Source organism: Eschrichtius robustus, chromosome 2 (genome assembly GCF_028021215.1).
Source record: "Eschrichtius robustus isolate mEscRob2 chromosome 2, mEscRob2.pri, whole genome shotgun sequence".
In the NCBI taxonomy this organism is placed as follows: domain Eukaryota; kingdom Metazoa; phylum Chordata; class Mammalia; order Artiodactyla; family Eschrichtiidae; genus Eschrichtius; species Eschrichtius robustus.
This window is the reverse complement of record NC_090825.1, coordinates 26,873,971-26,895,455: the sequence shown is the minus strand read 5'-3', so window position 1 is coordinate 26,895,455 and position 21,485 is coordinate 26,873,971. Positions and strand designations below refer to the sequence as shown.

The 21,485-nt window shown below is 40.8% G+C and overlaps 1 non-coding gene across 1 annotated transcript; it reads left to right on the top strand.

Annotated features, from left to right (window-relative positions):
• The first annotated feature begins 1,319 nt into the window (after nucleotides 1-1,319).
• Nucleotides 1,320-1,426, top strand: LOC137760295 (U6 spliceosomal RNA). The gene has a single exon (XR_011073260.1). It is a non-coding gene; the product is annotated as a U6 spliceosomal RNA (small nuclear RNA).
• The last annotated feature ends 20,059 nt before the right edge of the window (nucleotides 1,427-21,485 follow it).

Sequence of the window (21,485 nt, the reverse complement as noted above, 5' to 3'; positions counted from 1 at the left end):
TATCAATGTTAGTGTCCTGATTTTTATAATCATACGGTTGTATCAGATATTAACACTGTAAGAATCTGAGTGGAGTGCTTACAGAAATCCTTAGTGTTGTTTTTGTACCTTTTTAAAGTCTGAAATTATTTCAGAAAAAATTAAAAGGTTTTTAAACTACAGATTGCAGTCTGCAAGGCCCTCACCAAGCCTCCATGTTACCGTCAGTTACAGACTTCCTGGTCACTATCAAAGATGACTTCATCCACTCGATATCGTCTCTCCTTTCCCTGACTATCTAGAGCAAATTTTCTGCGTCTCCTCAGCCACCTCTGAAATCTTGAATTCAAGTACCCAAATTACAGCTTATTTACCCAAAGTCCCAGCCCAAAAATTCTTTTTTTTTTTTTCCTGGAAAACCAAACGATTAATTCCAACAGTACTGCTCCCAATTAGACCAACTGAAAGCGGCTCTTGACGAAAAGCGTCCAGAATTAGTCAACAGAAAACGCATAATCTTCCATCAAGATAACATAAGACCACATGTTTCTTTGATGACCAGGCAACAATTGCTACAGCTTGGCTGGGAAGTTCTGATTCATCTGCCATATTCACCAGACATTGCATCTTCGGATTTCCACTTATTTTGGTCTTTACAAAATTCTTAGTGGAAAAAACTTCAATTCCCTGGAAGACTGTAAAAGGCACCTGGAACAGTTCTTTGCTCAAAAAGATAAAAAGTTTTGGGAAGATGGAATTATGAAGTTGCCTAAAAAATGGCCTAAGGTAGTGGAACAAAAGGGTATGTCGTTGCTCAATAAAGTCCTTGGGAAAATGAAAAATGTGTCTTTTATTTTTACTTAAAAAACTGAAGGGGCTTCCCTGGTGGCACAGTGGTTGAGAGTCTGCCTGCTAATGCAGGGGACATGGGTTCGAGCCCTGGTCTGGGAAGATCCCACATGCCGCGGAGCAGCTGGGCCCGTGAGCCACAACTACTGAGCCTGCGCGTCTGGAGTCTGTGCTCCGCAACAAGAGAGGCCGCGATAGTGAGAGACCCGCGCGCCGCGATAAAGAGTGGCCCCCGCTTGCCGCACCTAGAGAAAGCCCTCGCACAGAAACGAAGACCCAACACAGCCAAAAATTAATTAATTAATTAATTAATTTAAAAAAAAAGTCACAGGGGGGCAATCCTGCACTCCAGCAATATTTACCATAGGCAACACTTGGAAGCAACGAAAATGTCCATCAACAGAGGAATGCACCAAGAAGAAGTGGTCCATGTACACAATGGAATATTACTCCAATAAAAATATTAAAAAAAACCAAAAAACTGAAGGCATATGCTCGCTGCGGCAGCACATATACTAAAATCGGAACGATACAGAGAAGATTAGCATGGCCCCTGTGTAAGGATGACATACAAATTCGTGAAGCATTCCATATTTTTGAAGGGAGGAGATATGGGGATATATGTATATGTATAGCTGATTCACTTTGTTATAAAGCAGAAACTAACACACCATTGTAAATCAATTATACTCCAATAAAGATGTTTAAAAAAACCCCAAAAAACTGAAGGCACTTTTTGGCCCACCCAATACGATTCTAGATGTAAGCATTTCTTTTTATAACTGTAATTTTTACAATAATGTTAATTTTTAATCAGGTTAATTTTTTTCAATCTATGGTTTTACACTACCACCTAAATTAGTGAAGCAATTTATGTTACTAACTTGTACCATTTTAAAGGATTTACTATTTTAAAGGATTTAATAATGTTTACAGTCATGATAGTAGACAAAATTTTGGCAGTTTGGTTACTCTCCAATCAAATAATCATTTATTTTCACTTTTTTTTAGTTTGAAATAATTTCAAACTTTCAGAAGAGTTGCAAGAATAGTGCAAAGAATTCCCATAAACCCTTTAACCTAGATTCACCAATTTTTAATATTTCACCAGTTTACTTTATAAATTTGTGCATATACATATATAAAGTCAGATGTTCTTAGTATGTTTATTGACAGAGCAAAAATTGTGAATGACGTAAAAGCTAATGCTTTGACATCAAGAATATTACCTTTATTATGTGGTAATACAGAAGCTGATCATAAACAACTATTTCTGTTTGCTGAAGTACGGTAGTTACTGAAATAGGAATGTTTGAACTCAGGAACAAACTCTTAATTTTAAAAGTTGGTTTCTACTTTTTAAAGATACAATTTTTTTAAATTAATTTATTTATTTTTATTTTTGGCTGCACTGGGTCTTCGTTGCTACGCACGGGCTTTCTCTAGCTGCGGCGAGCGGGGGCTACTCTTTGTTGCAGTGCACGGGCTTCTCATTGTGGTGGTTCTTATGTTGTGGAGCATGGGCTCTAGGCGTGCAGGCTTCAGTAGTTGTGGCATGTGGGCTCAGTAGCTGTGGCTCGTGGGCTCTAGAGTGCAGGCTCACTAGTTGTGGCGCACAGGCTTCGTTGCTCCACGGCATGTGGGACCTTCGCGGACCAGGGCTCGAACCCGTGTCCCCTGCATTGGCAGGTGGATTCTTAACCACTGTGCCACCAGGGAAGCCCTTAATGATACAATTTGAACAGCCATGTCTACTTATTTGCCTGATAGCTTCAGTACTTTTAATGATTTTAATACTTTCATGCAACATGTTTTTCAATGGCAAATTAGATCAAAGTGTTACAACTTGGGAAAACAAAATTTATATAGACTGTAATAACATTACCATAATTTAACAATTATCAATCAATAGTTTAGATACTGGATAGAATGTTTTTAATTACATTTTTCATCAAAAGATGGAAATGTATCTTGAATTCATCTCTTTCGTGTCAATGTACAATTTAACTGTAACAATACAGAGTAAGTTGTTAGAATTGACTACTTATGAAGAATTAAAGATCAATTTTGGAAATATAGCCTCACTTGCTTCATTATACATAAAAGTCAAAAATTAGTATCTTGAACCTGTCCTTGTGAACTGGTTTCTCTACTACATATGTTATTAAAACAAAACACAGAAATAGTTTATATGTACATTACCCCCATCAGTAACACTGTCATCAATTCAATCTAGATTAGATAAATTTTAATGAGTGAGAAACAAGTTTATTTAACACATTAAAAACCTATTATTTCTACATAACAAACATTGATACTCATTTACATCAAATACTTGGTAGAAAACTTGAACGTTGGTACATATGGTGTTTGTTCAAAACTGCGTTTAGGCATTTAACATGGGGAAAGAGCTGTTTCACTCTGTTTAGTTTTGTTTACTCTTGCAATGAACTATGTGTACAGTTTTTATTTTCATTTCCCCGTGTTTTGTTTGTTCTGATTACATTTATTAAAATGTGTGTTGAATCGAATAAAAAATTTCAACTTGCATTTTGTATTTTTTACATAACTTTTCTAACAACTTTTTGTTGTATTTTACAAAAGTATTGGTCCACAACCGGTTGGAAATGACAAGTCTTTCACCGCAGATAATTTGAGCAGCACTATCACCCTCGACATTCCCTAGATGGCCACTAGGTGGTGACCAAGGATCTTCTCCCTGACTGCTTGCGTGACCTTTGGAATGGCACCTCCAATGGAGAAGTAAAAAGGCACTTCATATGCTACAAACGTTTCCAGTGTAGCCTGGCACAGTTGTCAGAACTTTCCTATTTGTCAAGCCCATAGAGAAGGCAATTCGGTCACCCTTGCATATGGGACATTTTGTAAATGTTGAGACTGATACAAAGGAAGATGTGGGTGTTCATATAAATGTTTTGCCAGTTGTTGACAGGCTTCCTGCATGCACAGGAACATATCTATACACTAAAGCTGTTAAAACAGCTGTCATCACGGCTCCCCGTGACACTGACTGCCACTCCCTCAGAAGCCACTCACAGAATATTCCTGTATTTAAAAATACAGGGTTGTAGGAATTCCCTGGTAGCCTAGTGGTTAGGATGCTGGGCTTTATAAACTGCCAAAGCCTTTGGCTTTCAGTACATTCCTCCCCTGTAAAAAGATTTGTACCCATGGGGCAGACAAGGAGAATGAAAACCTGTCTGCGGCCAAAAGTTGACATCACCTCATGTAATAAAGTATCCAGGCTTCCAGGTCTGCCACTTGAGACTGGGATTCTGATGTCCAACTTGGGTGCCCGCCTTGGGGATTTACTCTGGCCATGCTTTAAGATGGCCAACATCTCCCACACCTTTCAAGCACTCAGAAACGCCCTCGTCTCCCTATCTAACTCTGACCACGTTTGCTTGAGCCACTTGGCAACCAACCTTGGGGGCTGAACATGCTGGGAACCGCTTCTCCGTCAAGGGACGTGTGCAGTGGAATGGCAGCCCCTGGCACTCATCCCTGCACAGCGGCAGGCAGCCACCCTAGCGATTGCCAGTAATCTCGTGTCCCCCTGACAGCTGTGATTCTCTCTGGTACTGAGATGGGCCAAAGAGAATATGTAGCTTTGGAGTAGAGAGGAGTTTGCCTAATTCAATTAGGGGACTAGACTTTGAAAAACTCTTCTTTCTTGGATTGATTTCTGGTTGATGATTTTAGGAGATGTTTATGGTCATGTATATGACTGTTTTTAGAAGCCACACAGCACGAGAGGAACAAACACTCTAAAAATAAGTGAACAAAGTTTTTTGCAAGGCCAAAGACAGAGATTTGAAGACACACTCAGAGGGCCAGGCAACAGAGATTCTTCCCGAAAACAGTTCTCTCTGCTAATTCTATTTGCCAATTACCAGTTTCCCAATTTGAAAAGATATACTCAAATTAAGCTAATTCAAGGAGTATGTTTATTAAAATAGATTATTTACAAAAGAGTGGGTAAAGGTCAGAAAAACCAAAGGGTAACCATGTTATAACCCTGAACTACTAATAATGGAAGAACTGTCACCATTCCACAGCCAAAAGGTGAAGGACAGGAGCAGTCACTGGAGCCCAACACAAGAAACTCACATAGGAGGAGCCTGATGTGACCCCAACTCCACCTCAGTCTCCTTTCACCATGGACCAACCCCAACCAGAAATGAGAGGGCACAGCCCACCGATGTAATCTATACACAGCAGCCTCCCAGGACATAGAACAGGTACGATGGATCTGGAGAGATAGAACATATCTATATATACATATATATACATATATGTGTGTGTGCTGTGTGTGTGTGTGTATGTATACACTTCACAATATAGATAGATGACTGGTAGTAGATAGATATGAGATACAGATCTAGAGCTAGAGATACCACCCACGCCTTTTTGCCCTCAGCATCCTTTCTGGTCCTTCATCTAATGGAAAGATTGAGCCCCCATCACTGAGTGGGCATGAAGTTCTATCAGCTACCATGTCAGATACCAAATTGGTATCAATTTTCTTATACTCCCATCTAAACCTAAAACATGGGACTTCCCTGGTGGTCCAGTGGGTGAGACTCCGCGCTCCCAATGCACAGAGCCTGGGTTAGATCCCTGGTCGGGGAACTAGATCCCTCATGTATGCCGCAACTAAGAAGCCTGCATGCCTCAACTAAAGATCCCGTGTGCCACAACTAAGACCCGGTGCAGCCTAAATAAATAAATAACAAAACCCTAAAACTTTGCTAGCATTGTTGTTATCCATATAACTTACTTCAGAGGAAAGGAGGGAGACAAGAAACAATTAAGTTACATAAAACATTGTTGTGACACTCCTGACATCAAAAGGTCTGTGTTGGTCATTGTAGCTGTCTTTTCCCACTGCCCATTCCATGTGCCCCTTAACCTCTCCCAGCATCTTGGCTGGACCAGGGTTCTTTACTAGATGGGGAGTCCAAACTCTTCACTGCTACAGTGTCTGTGTTCTTGGAAGTCTTTTCTCTGTGAGTCACCGCAGTCTTTTACTTACCAGGACAACTGGTCAAGGGAGTATAAAAGATCAATAAATCCCTGGTTTCCAAACATAGTTCTCCACAGCCTAGTTTCCTCGAGACAATCAAGATCAATCAATTCAATCCATACAAAACCTCCCTATTCTGCCTATTATTGGTCAGTGGCATGAGAAGCACAAGATGGCCAGAGGGTAATCTCCACTGCCAATTCATTGGAACCATTCCTCCCCTCCACACTAAGTCCCCAAAACTCACATGTTCTTCAAAGAATTTAATAAAAAGGATGAAGGAAGAAGGTATCTTCATTTAAAATGGAGAGATCTGGCAATCCCCACCGTAACTAGCCTAGTGATCAAACAGAGTGAAGCAACCTGGCCTGATGTGCCTTCCGGTGTGAGGCAAGAAGTGCAGGACCTCACCTCTGTAGTATTCTTGCAAAAAGACATTTAACCTGACTTGAGCCATGAGGAAATAGACAAATCCAGAATGTGGGATATCCTACCAGATACTTGGCTTGGACTCTTTAAAAAGTCATGTTATGGAAAACATAAATAGTAGGTAATTATTCTAGATTAAAAGAGACTAATAACCAAATGAATGGCATGAACCTTGATTAGATACCGCATCGGGGAAGAAACAACATTTGGGGGAACAAATGGGGAAATTTAAATACAAACTGATTATTAGATAAAATTACTGAATTTTCCCAAGTTGTGCTAATAGATTAGGTAGAAGAATGTCTTTATTCTTGGGAAAGACACTGAAGTTCAATGGCTGAAAAAGCCTAAGCCTAAGCACAGGAAAAGAAAAAGCACAGCTGTCTAGAACATGAACTGAACTACCGTTTCTTTCTACGGAGCACCACTTTTATTTGCAAGAACAATTGACAAACCATGATTACTCTGACTTGTGGAATTAGCAGACATCTCTCAAAAACGAACAAACTGAACTCGTCACTTCAAGGAAAACAACTGACAGCATTTGTTGCCAATGGTGTAATTCAAGCTTTCGAGCAAAAATTACATAGTGCAACTGACCTTTAAGAAACTACCACTTGTCAAGTTCTGTGGTTGTTATCAAAGAGTATCCACAATTATCTGAAAAGTCTATTAAAATACTCCTCCCTTTTCCAACTACATATTTCTGGGAGGCTGAATTTTCTTCACATACTGCAACCCAAACATCATTACAAACGGTTCAGCAAAAAGGGAAACAGAATGTTGCGAATTAATAGGTGAAGGATATAAGGGCGTTCCTTTTACTGTTCGACTTCTCTGTAGGTTTGAAAAGTTTCAAAATAAAATATGTGGAGGGAGATATTCAAGTCTAAGGTCACTGGGATGGAACAAGCACTCTTCAAGTGGTCACTAGATGTAAGGAGCCACTCCCACCAATGACCCCCCCTGACCTCACACACTTAGCAGCTACTCCCACAAAGGCTCTCTAGGCTCCTCCAGTAGACTGGAGAAATCTTCAAATGTCTTCCTCTGTTTATAGGTTCTCCTCCGGGAGCAGGCCCTGTAAGTCTAACCGGGACATGTTGGGAGTTATGGAACTAGAGGCAGTAGGGGTAGTGTGGCCTGCCTCTGCAGGCAATAGAGGCCCAGGGAGATTTGGAGCCCAAATGCCACCTCCTTTCCCAACTAGCGCCCTTAGAGGTCTCATAGGACTGAGCATTTAATTGGTGTTACAACTATGCATCCCTTGCCTGGGCTTGTCCCCGAACTGCTGTGACCACATATGAGGGACCCCTTCAAAGCTGCCATAGGGGCTCTCTAGCTCCTCATGTGTCTTACTTCTTCTATGTTCACAGCTTTTACTACTTCTTTCCCCAGTGCCTTCTCAGGACTGTCAAAAGCGAGGTGTCTGCAAAATCTTTATAGTCACAACTAGCCATAGTGACGAGGTGCCACAGCCATTTGGTCTATCGAAGTCTTGCCCTCCAACTGGAAGCCTTCCATGCTACCACACTGATTAGCTTAAGTGGTTGTGACACCACCACATACCACAGTTTACTAGTGTCCCATTGCCCCCACTCTGACGTTTCCTGGGGCCATCTCTGGTGCCTACTACTGTAGCAGTCACAGTATCAACAGGAAGCAGATGGCACACAAATCACGACTTGAGGAGACTTCAATAGAGACCAATTACAACTATGAGTATAGGAAAACCGAAGGGATAGTTAATACATTAGGCTCAAAGGGACAGGGAAGGGACTACTGGAAATCAGAAGAGAATTGGGTAGAGGCCCCCTCAAGAGGTCACATTTAGTTGAGGGACAAAGCCAGCCCAAGGTGACCTTGAAGGGAGAGAGCCAGAGGAATAAATATCTGACCTCCGTTCCTCCGTCTCTCCAATTTCCTAGTGGGGCTCTGCACTGGCCAAAGCCAGCCAGGAGCCAGAAAGCAGGGGAGCCTGTTGCCATGTCCATCCAGGCCAGCCAACCAGAGTGGGAGGGCGGAGAGTGGATCTGAAGGTGCCCAGAAGACAGCCCACATACGGTATACAGAGCCTCTAGGCTTCAATTTCATTATAACCATTAAAAAGTTGGGAGGAAAGAGAATCAAGTCTGATTTTACATAATTCTCTTCTCTTTCCCAGTGTCTTCATTACAAGTTAAGCTTTTCTACACAATCACAAGGCCTGTGGTACCTCAAGTTGGTGGCCAAAAGGAAATCCTAGTCACTATACTCAAGAAGAATTCAACCTACCCGTTTCAGGAATTGTGGCTAGTGGCAAAATCTAACTGTAGCAAACCAACACCAACTTTCATAGAGTTTAGCCTTGATTAAAGGGTTCAGCAAATTAACATACCCTGACATGCTACCAGGTGCTGAGGATGCAAGTATGGACAACAGCCCCTTCTGCTGCTGCTGGGAATGTGGGGAAATGGTTTTGAGAAACTCAACAAGAAGTGCTGGGTCAGGCACTAATTCTAGCTTATGAGGACAGGGGAAATCAGGGTGAGGGTTACTTCCAATAGAGTCCATTGCTGAATCAGTGAACCACAAGAGAATTCTGCCACTGTCTAAGGTATATACCATAGGAACACAGTGAGGTAAACACAGCCTCAGGTTTTGGAATCAGCCAGATGTGGATTCCAATCCTGCTTCTTCAACTTACTGTGTCGCTTTGACCAAATCAACTCTTCCCTGGAAACCTCCATTTCCACCTGTAAAATGTGAGTAATGAGAGTACCTCCTCATGGGATGATGAATATTAAATGGAAAAATAAATAAAATTCCCAATATCTGCCACTGTCGACACTTCTCCACCTTAGCACTCAACAAATGGAGTTATTATTCCACTGGGTAGTTTACGATAAGGGATGGTTTAAATAAACTTACAATACAGTAAGATAAAAAAGATAAAAAATTTTCAAACATGGGAAGGTCTAACCCAAATCCTTTCCAATACTTATAGCAAAGAGTTGTAAGCACTCTAGTTTTTCCCCCCTTAGAGATTGCTAGAGTTTAAAAGGTTGCAAAACCCAGGTCTTCCCTGGTGGCTCAGTGGTTAAGAATCCGCCTGCTAATGTAGGGGACAGCGGTTCGAGCCCTGGCCCAGGAAGATCCCACATGCCGCAGAGCAACTAAGCCCGCATGCCACAACTACTGAGCCCGCATTCCACAACTACTGAAGCCCACATGCCTAGAGCCCATGCTCCGCAACAAGAGAAGCACCGCAATGAGAAGCCCGTGCACTGCAACGAAGAGTTGCCCCCGCTCGCCACAACCAGAGAAAGCCCACGCACAGCAACAAAGACCCAACGCAGCCAAAAATAAAAAATAAAAAATAAAAAAGGTTGCAAAACCCAGACTATAAAGTATTTTTTTATTTCTTTTAAAGTTATCACACCCATTAACCTTCTGGAGGCAGTTTTCTAATGGAAGTGGCTTGCTGACAACACTGTTTTGAGTACTTCTTTACAGCAAGTAATAGCTTTCTTTCAACTTAAAAATTCAAGAACCATTGTCACAGGACTCCAATGTGTTGAAAATGTTCTCAATTGTTTCTAAGAGCTTTCTCTGCCTACCAGTTAACCACTCTGCAGTGAGCAAGAAGCATTTCTCCATATTCAGGGGAAAAAAAGTTACAGATCAAAAAAGAACCTATTTATGAGTGCCTGAATACCAAAAGACCTTTGTTTCTGAACCAAGAATTTTAAGGAAAACCATAGGGCTTCTGAAATTATTTTTCAATTAATAATTTAAAAAGGGACTTCCCTGGTGGTCCAGTGGGTAAGACTCTAAGCTCCCAATGCAGGGGGCCTGGCTTCAATCCCTGGTCGGGGAACTAGATCCCACATTCATGCCGCAACTAAGAGTCCACATGCCGCAACTAAGACCCGGCACAGCCAAAATAAATAAATAAATATTTACCAAAAAAATTTTAAAGAGTTAGTCTTCAAACCTCACTACTGCGATCCTAGATCGAGGACTGAAATTCTTAAACTCCTCAAAATCCTCAGATTTCTACTATATATATTCTCACTACCCTTTCATCTTTTTGGATCACTCAGGTGTGAATAAATGAAAATGTTTTCTTTTTATCTTCCAAGGCCAATAGTGAATAGAGGCAACAGAGCTTATGCTTTAAAAAACAATAAACTGGGGAGGCTCATGACTGGCTCACACACCAAACATGACCACACAGCTGCCCACAGTGTTGGACAAGTCCATGGGCCAAAAGTAAGAAGTGCAGGTGTGTGTGTGTGTGTGTGTGTGTGTGTGTGTTGGGGAGTAGCGGAGACTGGTTTGAGAACCAAAATGATCAGATTCCTGATGTTAAAACAGGGTAAAGTAGGTAATAAATTTTTCTTTAAAATTATTAAAAGTAGGGGACCTTCAAGATGGTGGAGGAGTAAGAGGTGGAGATCACCCTCCTCCCCACAAATACGTCTACATGTGGAACAACTTCTACAGAACACCTACTGAACGCTGGCAGAAGACCTCAGACTTCCCAAAAGGCAAGAAAATCCCCACATACCTGGGTAGGGCAAAAGAAAAAAGAAAAAACAGAGACAAAAGAATAGAGCCGGGACCTGCACCAGTGGGAGGGAGCTGTGAAGGAGGAAAGGTTTCCACACACTAGGAAGCCCCTTCGTGGGCAGAGACTGTGGGTGGCAGAGGGGGGAGCTTCGGAGCCGCGGAGGAGAGCGCAGCCACAGGGGTGCGGAGGGCAAAGCGGAGAGATTCCCGCACAGAGGATCGGCGCTGACCAGCACTCACCAGCCCGAGAGGCTTGTCTGCTCACCCACAGGGGCGGGTGGGGGCTGGGAGCTGAGGCTCCGGCTTCGGAGGTCAGATCCCAGGGAGGGGACTGGGGTTGGCTGTGTGAACACAGCCTGAAGGGGTTAGCGCACCACAACTAGCCGGGAGGGAGTCCGGGAAAAGGTCTGGAGCTGCCGAAGAGACAAGAGACCATTGTTTCGGGGTGCGCGAGGAGAGGGGATTCAGAGTGCTGCTTAAGGGAGCTCCAGAGACGGGCACGAGCCGCAGCTATCAGTGCGGACCCCAGAGACGGGCATGGGACGCTAAGGCTGCTGCTGCAGCCACCAAGAAGCCTGTGTGCGAGCACACAGGTCACTATCCACGCCTCCCCGCCCGGGAGGCCTGTGCAGCCCGCCACTGCCAGGGTCCCGTGATCCAGGGACAACTTCCCCGGGAGAACACACGGCACACCTCAGGCTGTTGCAACATCACGCCGGCCTCTGCCACGGCAGGCTTGCCCCGCATTTCAATTTTAACTACTGTATCCCTCCCTCCCCCGCCCCCAACCCGGGCCGGAGTGAGCCAGAGCCCCCTAATCAGCCGCTGCTTTAAACCCGTCCTATCTGGGCAGGAACAGATGCCTGAGGGTGACCTACACACAGAGGAGGGGCCAAAACCAAAGCTGAACCCCAGGAGCTGTGTGAACAAAGAAGAGAAATGGAAATTTCTCTGTGCAGCCTCATAAGCAGTGGATTGAATCCCCACAGTCAACTTGATGGATCCTGCATCTGTGGAATACCTGGGTAGACAACAAATCATCCCAAAATTGAGGCAGTGGACTTTGGGAGAAATTACACACTTGGGGTTTGCTGTCTGAGACTGATATGTTTCTGATTTTTTATGTTTATCTTAGTATAGTTTTCACCGCTTGTTATCATTGGTGGATTTCTTTATTAGTTTCGTTGCTCTTTTATTATTTTCTATTTGAATAATTTTTATTAATGTTTTTTCTTTCTTTTTTTTCTCCCATTTCTTCTGAGCAGTGTGCCTGACAAGGGTCTTGGTGATCTGGCCTGCTACCAGGCCTGAGCCTCTGAGATAGGAGAGCTGAGTTCAGGACATTGGACCACCAGAGACCTCCAGGCCCCACTTAATATCAATCGGTGAGAGCTCTCCCAGAGAGCTCCATCTCAACGCTAAGACCCAGCTCCACCCAACGGCCAGCAAGCTCCAGTGCTGGACACCCCATGCCAAACAAATAGCAAGACAGGAACACAACCTCACCCATTAGCAGACAGGCTGCCTAAAATCATACTAAGTTCACAGACACCCCAAAACACACCACCGGACGTGGCCCTGCCCACCAGAAAGACAAGATCCAGCCCCATCCACCAGAACACAGGCACCAGTCCCCTCCACCAGGAAGCCTACACAAGCCACTGAATCAACCTCACACACTGGGGGAAGACACCAAAAACAACGGGAACTACAAACCTGCAGCCTGCGAAAAGGAGACCCAAGACACAGTTAGTTAAACAAAATGAGAAGACGGAGAAATATGCAGCAGATTAAAGAGCAAGGTAAAAACCCACCAGACCAAACAAATGAAGAGGAAATAGGCAGTCTACATGAGAAAGAATTCAGAGTAATGATAGTAAAGATGATCCAAAATCTTGGAAATAGAATGGAAAAATACAAGAAACGTTTAAGAAGGACCTAGAAGAACTAAAGAGCAAACAAACAATGATGAACAACACAATAAATGAAATTAAAAATTCTCTAGAAGGAATCAATAGCAGAATAACTGAGGCAGAAGAACGGTTGTGACCTGGAAGATAAAATAGTGGAAATAACTATCACAGAGCAGAATAAAGAAAAAAGAATGAAAAGAATTGACGATAGTCTCAAAGACCTCTGGGACAACATTAAACGCACCAACAGGGCTTCCCTGGCGGCACAGTGGTTAAGAATCTGCCTGCCAATGCAGGGGACACGGGTTCAAGCCCTGGTCTGGGAAGATCCCACATGCCGCGGAGCAACTAAGCCCATGAGCCACAACTACTGAGCCTGCGCATCTGGAGCCTGTGCTCCGCAACAGGAGAGGCCGCGACAGAGAAGCCCGCGCACCGCGATGAAGAGTGGCCCCTGCTCGCCACAACTGGAGAAAGCCCTCGCACAGAAACGAAGACCCAACACAGACAAAAATAAAATATAAATTCATTAATAATAAAAAAACGCACCAACATTCGAATTAGAGGGGTCCCAGAAAAACAAGAGAAAAAGGGTCTGAGAAAATATTTGAAGAGATTATAGTTGAAAATGTCCCTAATATGGGAAAGGAAAGAGTCATCAAGTCCAGGAAGCACAGAGAGTCCCATACAGGATAAATCCAGGAGAAACACGCCAAGACACATACTAATCAAACTATCAAAAATTAAATACAAAGAAAACATATTAAAAGCAGCAAGCAACAAATAACATACAAGGGAATCCCCATAAGGTTAACAGCTGATCTTTCAGCAGAAACTCTGCAAGCCAGAAGGGAGTGGCAGGATATACTCAAAGTCATGAAGGAGAAAAACCTACAACCAAGGTTACTCTACCCAGCAAGGATCTCATTCAGATTTGATGGAGAAATTAAAACCTTTACAGACAAGCAAAAGTTAAGAGAATTCAGCACCACCAAACCAGCTTTACAACAAATGCTAAAGGAACTTCTCTAGGCAGGAAACACAAGAGAAGGAAAATACCTACAAAAACAAACCCAAAACAATTAAGAAAATGGTAATAGGAAAATACATATTGATAATTACCTTAAATGTAAATGGATTAAATGCTCCAACCAAAAGACACAGACGGGCTGAATGGATACAAAAACAAGGCCCGTATATATGCTGTCTACAAGAGACCCACTTCAGACCTAGGGACACATACAGACTGAAAGTGAGGGGATGGAAAAAGATATTCCATGCAGATGGAAATCAAAAGAAAGCTGGAGTAGCAATTCTCATTTCAGACAAAATAGACTTTAAAATAAAGACTATTACAAGAGACAAAGAAGGACACTACATAATGATCAAGGGATCAATCCAAGAAGAAGACAGAACAACTGTAAATATTTATGCACCCAACATAGGAGCACCTCAATACATAAGGCAAATGCTAACAGCCATAAAAGGGGAAATCCACAGTAACACAATTATAGTAGGGGACTTTAACACACCACTTTCACCAATGGACAGATCATCCAAAATGAAAATAAATAAGCAAACACAAGCTTTAAATGACACATTAAACAAGATAGACTTAACTGATATCTATAAGACATTCCATCCAAAAACAACAGAATACACTTTCTTCTCAAGTGCTCATGGAACATTCTCCAGGATAGATCATATCTTGGGTCACAAATCAAGCCTTGGTAAATTTAAGAAAATTGAAATCATATCAAGTATCTTCTCCAACCACAATGCTATGAGACTAGATATCAATTACAGGAAGAAAACTGTAAAAAATACAAACACATGGTGGCTAAACAATACGCTACTAAATAATCAAGAGATCACTGAAGAAATCAAAAAGGAAATCAAGCAATACCTAGAAACAAATGACAATAAAAACACGATGACCCAAAACCTATGGCATGCAGCAAAAGCAGTTCGAAGAGGGAAGTTTATAGCAATACAATCCTACCTCAAGAAACAAGAAACATCTCAAATAAACAACCTAACCTTACACCTAAAGCAATTAGTGAAAGAAGAACAAAAAAAACCCAAAGTTAGCAGAAGGAAAGAAATCATAAAGATCAGATCAGAAATAAATGAAAAAGAAATGAAGGAAAAAACAGCAAAGATCAATAAAACTAAAAGCTGGTTCTTTGAGAAGATAAACAGAAGTGATAAACCATTAGGCAGACTCATCAAGAAAAAAAGGGAGAAGACTCAAATCAACAGAATTAGAAATGGAAAAGGAGAAGTAACAACTGACACTGCAGAAATACAAAGGATCATGAGAGATTACTACAAGCAATTATATGCCAATTAAATGGACAATCTGGAAGAAATGGACAAATTCTTAGAAAAGCACAACCTTCCAAGACTGAACCAGGAAGAAACAGAAAATATAAAGACTAATCACAAGCACTGAAATTGAAACTGTGATTAAAAATCTTCCAACAAACAAAAGCCCAGGACCAGATGGCTTCAAAGGTGAATTCTATCAACCATTTAGAGAAGAGCGAACACCTTCTCAGACTCTTTCAAAATATAGCAGAGGGAGGAAGACTCTCAAACTCATTCTACGAGGTCACCAACACCCTGATACCAAGACCAGACAAAGATGTCACAAAAAAAGAAAACTACAGGCCAATATCACTGATGAACACAGTTGCAAAAATCCTCAACAAAATACTAGCAAGCAGAATCCAACAGCACATTAAAAGGATCATATACCATGATCAAGTGGGGTTTATCCCAGGAATGCAAGGATTCTTCAATATACGCAAATCAATCGATGTGATACACCATATTAACCAACTGAAGGAAAAAAATCATATGATCTCAATAGATGCAGAAAAAGCTTTCAACAAAATTCAACACCCATTTATGATAAAAACTCTCCAGAAAGTGGGCACAGAGGGAACCTATCTCAACATAATAAAGGCCACATATGAGAAACCCACAGCCAACACCATTCTCAATGGTGAAAAACTGAAACCATTTCCTCTAAGATCAGGAACAAGACAAGGGTGCCCACTCACCACTATTATTCAACATAGCTTTGGAAGTTTTAGCCACAGCAATCAGAGAAAAGAAATAAAAGGAATCCAAATCGGAAAAGAAGAAGTAAAGCTGTCACTATTTGCAGATGACATGATACTATACATAGAGAATCCTAAAGATCCTACCAGAAAACTACTAAAGCTAATGAATGAATTTGGTAAAGTAGCAGGATAAAAAATTAATGCACAGAAATCTCTTGCATTCCTATACATTGACGACGAAAAATCTGAAAAGGAAATTAAGGAAACACTCCCATTTACCATTGCAACAAAAAGAACAATAAAATACTTAGGAATAAACCTACCTATGGAGACAAAAGACTTGTATGCAGAAAACTATAAGACACTGATGAAAGAAATTAAAGACAATACTGTTTAGATGGAGAAATATACCATGTTCTTGAATTAGAAAAATCAACAGTGTGAAAATGACTACACTACCCAAAGCAATCTACAGATTCAATGCAATCCCTATCAAACTACCGATGGCATTTTTCACAGAAGTAGAACAAAAAATTTTACAATTTGTATGGAAACACAGAAGACCCCAAATAGCCAAAGCAAGCCTGAGAAAGAAAAACGGAACTGAAGGAATCAGGCTCCCTGACCTCAGACTATACTACAAAGCTACATTAATCAAGACAGTATGGTACTGGCACAAAAACAGAAATACAGATCAATGGAACAAGATAGAAAGCCCAGAGATAAGGTGACCATATGTGTGTGGGTTTATCTTTGATAAAGGAGGCAAGAATATACAATGGAGAGAAGACAGCCTCTTCAGTAAGTGGTGCTGGGGGCTTCCCTGGTGGTGCAGTGGATAAGAATCTGCCTGCCACTGCAGGGGACACGGGTTTGATCCCTGGTGCGGGAAGATCCCACATGCCGTGGAGCAACTAAGCCCATGCACCACAACTACTGAGACTGTGCTCTAGAGCCCACGAGCCACAACTACTGAGCCTGTGTGCCACAACTACTGAAGCCCGTGTGCCTAGAGCCCGTGCTTTGCAATGAGAAACCTGCACACCACACGAAGAGTAGCCCCCAGTCACCGCAAGTAGAGAAAACCCGCGCGCAGCAACAAAGACCCAACACAGCGAAAAATAAATAAATAAAATTAAAAAAATAAACACGCTTTACAAACATTAAAAAAAAAAAAAAGTCGTGCTGGGAAAACTGGACAGCTACATGTAAAAGAATGAAATTACAACACTCCCTAACACCATACACAAAAATAAATTCAAAATGGATTAAAGACCTAAATGTAAGGGCTGACACTATCAAACTCTTAGAGGAAAACACAGGAAGAACACCCCATGACATAAATCACAGCAATATCCTTTTTGACCCACCTCCTAGAGAAATGGAAATAAAAACAAAAACAAACAAACGGGACCTAATGAAACTTAAAAGCTTTTGCACAGCAAAGGAAACCATGAACAAGATGAAAAGACAACGTTCAGAAGGGGAGAAAGTATTTGCAAACGAAGCAACTGACAAAGGATTAACCTCTAAAATATACAAGCAGCTCATGCAGCTCAGTATCAAAAAAACAAACAACCCAATCCAAAAATGGGCGGAAGACCTAAACAGACATATCTCCAAAGAAGATATAGATTGCCAACGAACACATGAAAGGATGCTCAACATCACTAATCATTAGAGAAATACAAATCAAAACTACAATGAGGTATCACCTCACACCAGTCAGAATGGCCATCATCAAAGAATCTACAAACAATAAATGCTGGAGAGGGTGTGGAGAAAAGGGAACCCTCTTGCACTGTTGGTGGGAATGTAAATTGATACAGCCACTATGGAGAACAGTAGGGAGGTTCCTTAAAAACTAAAAATAGAACTACCATATGACCCAGCAATCCCACTACTGTGCATATGCCCTGAGAAATCCATAATTCAAGAAGAGTCATGTACCACAATGTTCTTTGCAGCAATATTTACAATACCCAGGACATGGAAGCAACCTAAGTGTCCATCGACAGATGAATGGATAAAGAAGAAGTGGCACATATATACAATGGAATATTACTCAGCCATAAAAAGAAAAGAAATTGAAAAAAAAAAAAAGAAATTGAATTATTTGTAGTGAGGTGGATGGACCCAGAGTCTGTCATACAGAGTGAAATAAGTCAGAAAGAAAAACAAATACCGTATGCTAATACATATATGGCATCTAAAAAAGGTTCTCATGAACCTAGGGGCAGGACAGGAAAAAAGACGCAGACGTAGAGAATGGACTTGAGGGCACGGGGAGGGGGAAGGGTAAGCTGGGACGAAGTGAGAGAGTAGCACCGACATATATAGCTAGTGGGAAGCAGCTGCATAACACAGGGAGATCAGCTCCGTGCTTTATGACCACCTAGAGGGGTGGGATAGGGAGGGTGGGAGGGAGATGCAAGAGGGAGGGGATATGGGGATATATGCATACATATAACTGATTCACTTTGTTATACAGAAGAAACTAACACAACATTGTAAAGCAATTATACTCCAATTAAATGTTAAAAAAAAAATTATTAGAAGTACTCACAGTTCAGGCGGCACTTATGAAAAAGTCACCAGAAAACAAAAGTGGGAAGTGATTGAAATTGTAGCTGACATCAAAGGTCAATTTAAACATGTACTGAACGCAGCCAACTCTGCATGTCACAGATGTTGCACACACTGTGTTTCTTTCAATCAGACAACCGCCCTTGATCCCACATGCTTCCACAGCTGCCATCCCACTTTTCATTCACAACCAAGCTAAGTCTCCAACTCCTCAGTCAACCAGCTTCTAGGCCTTGTCCACCCTTGTCTACATCACTCGTGACCTTCGAACCTCCAAAACACCAGAAACGTCAGTGTTGTAAAAGCAAAGGAAAAAGTGAAGAACTGTGTCAGAGTGAAGACTAACAATGAAATTGGTTGGAAGCTTTTGTTATAAAGACATTATTAGAACAATTGGCAAAATCTGAATGGAATCTCTGGGTGAAGGGATATATGGGAATTCTCTGTATCATTCTTGCAATAACTCATTTGAGAAACAAAGCCAGAGTAAGAGCAATCAGTACACTGGGCTTAATCAGAAGAGGGCCAAACTGGAACTTCACACCACTTTCCAAAACACATGAGCTACAACACACACAATTTTAGTTAAGTTCTGGCTTGGCTGGTAGGAGAAGCGCCTTGCATACAGCATTCTGTTACCAAGGCAGGTTTTAGTATCCAACTGTTGAGATTCAGGATAAGTGCTTTTTTTTTCTAGCAGAGTTTAGAAAAAGGAAGTGGCCTAAATCATTTCCATGCTAAAATAAGTTATCTAGCAGAAAGATAAACTAGTTAAACTCTATCAAGAGCCAAAGAGTGAAATAAGATGCTTCACTTGAGGTAGAAACAGTAGGTCATTGTTAGTCCAGGACTAAATGGCTGCAAAAGGAGGTCTGAGAAGGTCTGAACTCTGTGATGAATTTACACGAAGTGAGTGGGGGAAGAGGGGAATGCCTGTGTAGCAAGATCTTTGACACAGATGGCCGTAAGTCTTGAATAAAATGTTATATAGTAAATAATTTCACATAATTTTTTTAATGTTTCACACTTTTCAAACTCCTTTTCTATCCCGTAACTCCTTTGAACCATACAACAAAACTGGAAAGTCAGTGATTAACTGTATAAATTTCAAGTACTATTTTCTTCTTAACTAGATTTTTAAGTCAATATGTTTCACTAAAATTCAAAGTGGAACAAGAGTTATAAGTAACCTTCCATGGATCTCTCTATCCCTGCCTAAATTTCCCTAAATAGAAATTTAAACAATGAGAGATCTCAATATTAATAAACAAAACTACTAATCAAGAAGAGAAAAATAGAGACTTTATACATTAATTATAACAAGGAATAATCAGACCACAAAGCACTCATACAGGTAAAGTAAAAGAGGCCACGTACAGCTTAATATTTGCATTTTTTCATTTGGATCAAGTAGATGAAAAAAATGAGACCACAGCACCCAGTCCCAGAGGTCCTCAGAAGATTTAACACTCAAAGGCTAATTCACATTCCAAAGCATTCACACAGAAAGGTATCCTATTTGTTAATAAAACCCATTCAACAGATAACTTAGCGATTCACCTTTGGGTTTGTGAAACTGGGATGACACACAGGGCACATTTCTTGTTTTTATTTCAACATTTAAAATATTCACAGATGCAGTATATTCATTGACATCTCCATGGAAGATGTACCAAACAAGCAGACAGGTATTCCACAATTACAGAATTACATATTTGTTACTATGTGAATGTTTACACCCCTAGAGTTTATCTGGAAAAACACCGCTTTAAAGAAAAAAAGCAAAAACTTTTGAGTGTTTCACTGGATTTTCCATAAAAAGTGAGTTGCAAAGAATTTAAGGAGCGATACCTAAATATTAGCACTTTTTTTAAAATTTCAAACTTTTATAGTTCTCTTCTAACATACCCCCATCAGGAACATTTAAATAATTAATACTCAATTCCTTCTCTTTTCCCCTCAATAGCCAAGCCAGGACGTACTTACTTTTCCTGTCTTTTTTCCTAAACACATTATGAAGAATAGGCTTGACCATCACAGCATCTTGACTAGCTAATGAGGTAGGAGTATTCTTCTTTCAAAAGAAGTTCTTAAGAATTTATGAAGCAAAATAAAAAAGAATAAAATTATAAGAGTTTTTCATTAGTGGTTGTTCTTCAAACGCCAAAAGCATTAGAAATTGGTCAAATGCTGCTTGTACTTTAAAAAGACAAAGACAAAAATCCACTAGAAAGGCCCTGCTACCGCACAGATTCATGGGCTGGCGTGAATTAAATTCATTTTGGCATTATCAGGTAAGAAACCAGTGCCTGAAAATGTCACACTTTCTTCCTGGAAGAAATCTTACCAAGAAGGTAAAGTTTAAATAGAAAACAATATACCCTATCTTTTCTTTCCAGCACAAGTTACTTTAAAAAGTCTCTTCTTTCAACCCAGTTCTCATCCTTTTCTACACACACACGAGATTAATAATTTCTGTATATTACATATCCAGTAATGTACTAAATGAATTTACCAAGAACATTACCAAAATCTGCCAGAGAAACACTCCTTATTTGAAAGTTTTAATGACATAATACTAAACAGCTAGAAAATGCCTAGGTAACAGATTTCGGCACATCTCTGTATTAACAGATTGTTTCAAAATGCATACACCTTGTAATTTCACATAAACCTAGGAAATTTACCCATTATTCCCTCTTCATCTACACCAAGATCAGAGTTCTGTTTTCTAACTACCCTTTCTGTATATACAATAAGGAATACTTTACAAATCTACCCAATTCAGTTAATATGTTCCCAAATAAGGGGAAAGTTTTCAAACAAGTATGATTTGTCTAAAATACGTACTCTGAACACTTTGGTATCTATTATGTGATGAAAGCTAAAATACCAGAAAAGAGGATTTACTTCCCCAATTATGCACATATTAGGGTTACTGCTAAAAAACACTTTTTAAAAATCTTAAAAATGTAAAAGAAACACTTAGAACAGCTGCCAGAAAAAAACTGATAACTCTATGTGGCCTGGCAGATGGTTTTGAAATGAAGTCCTTGA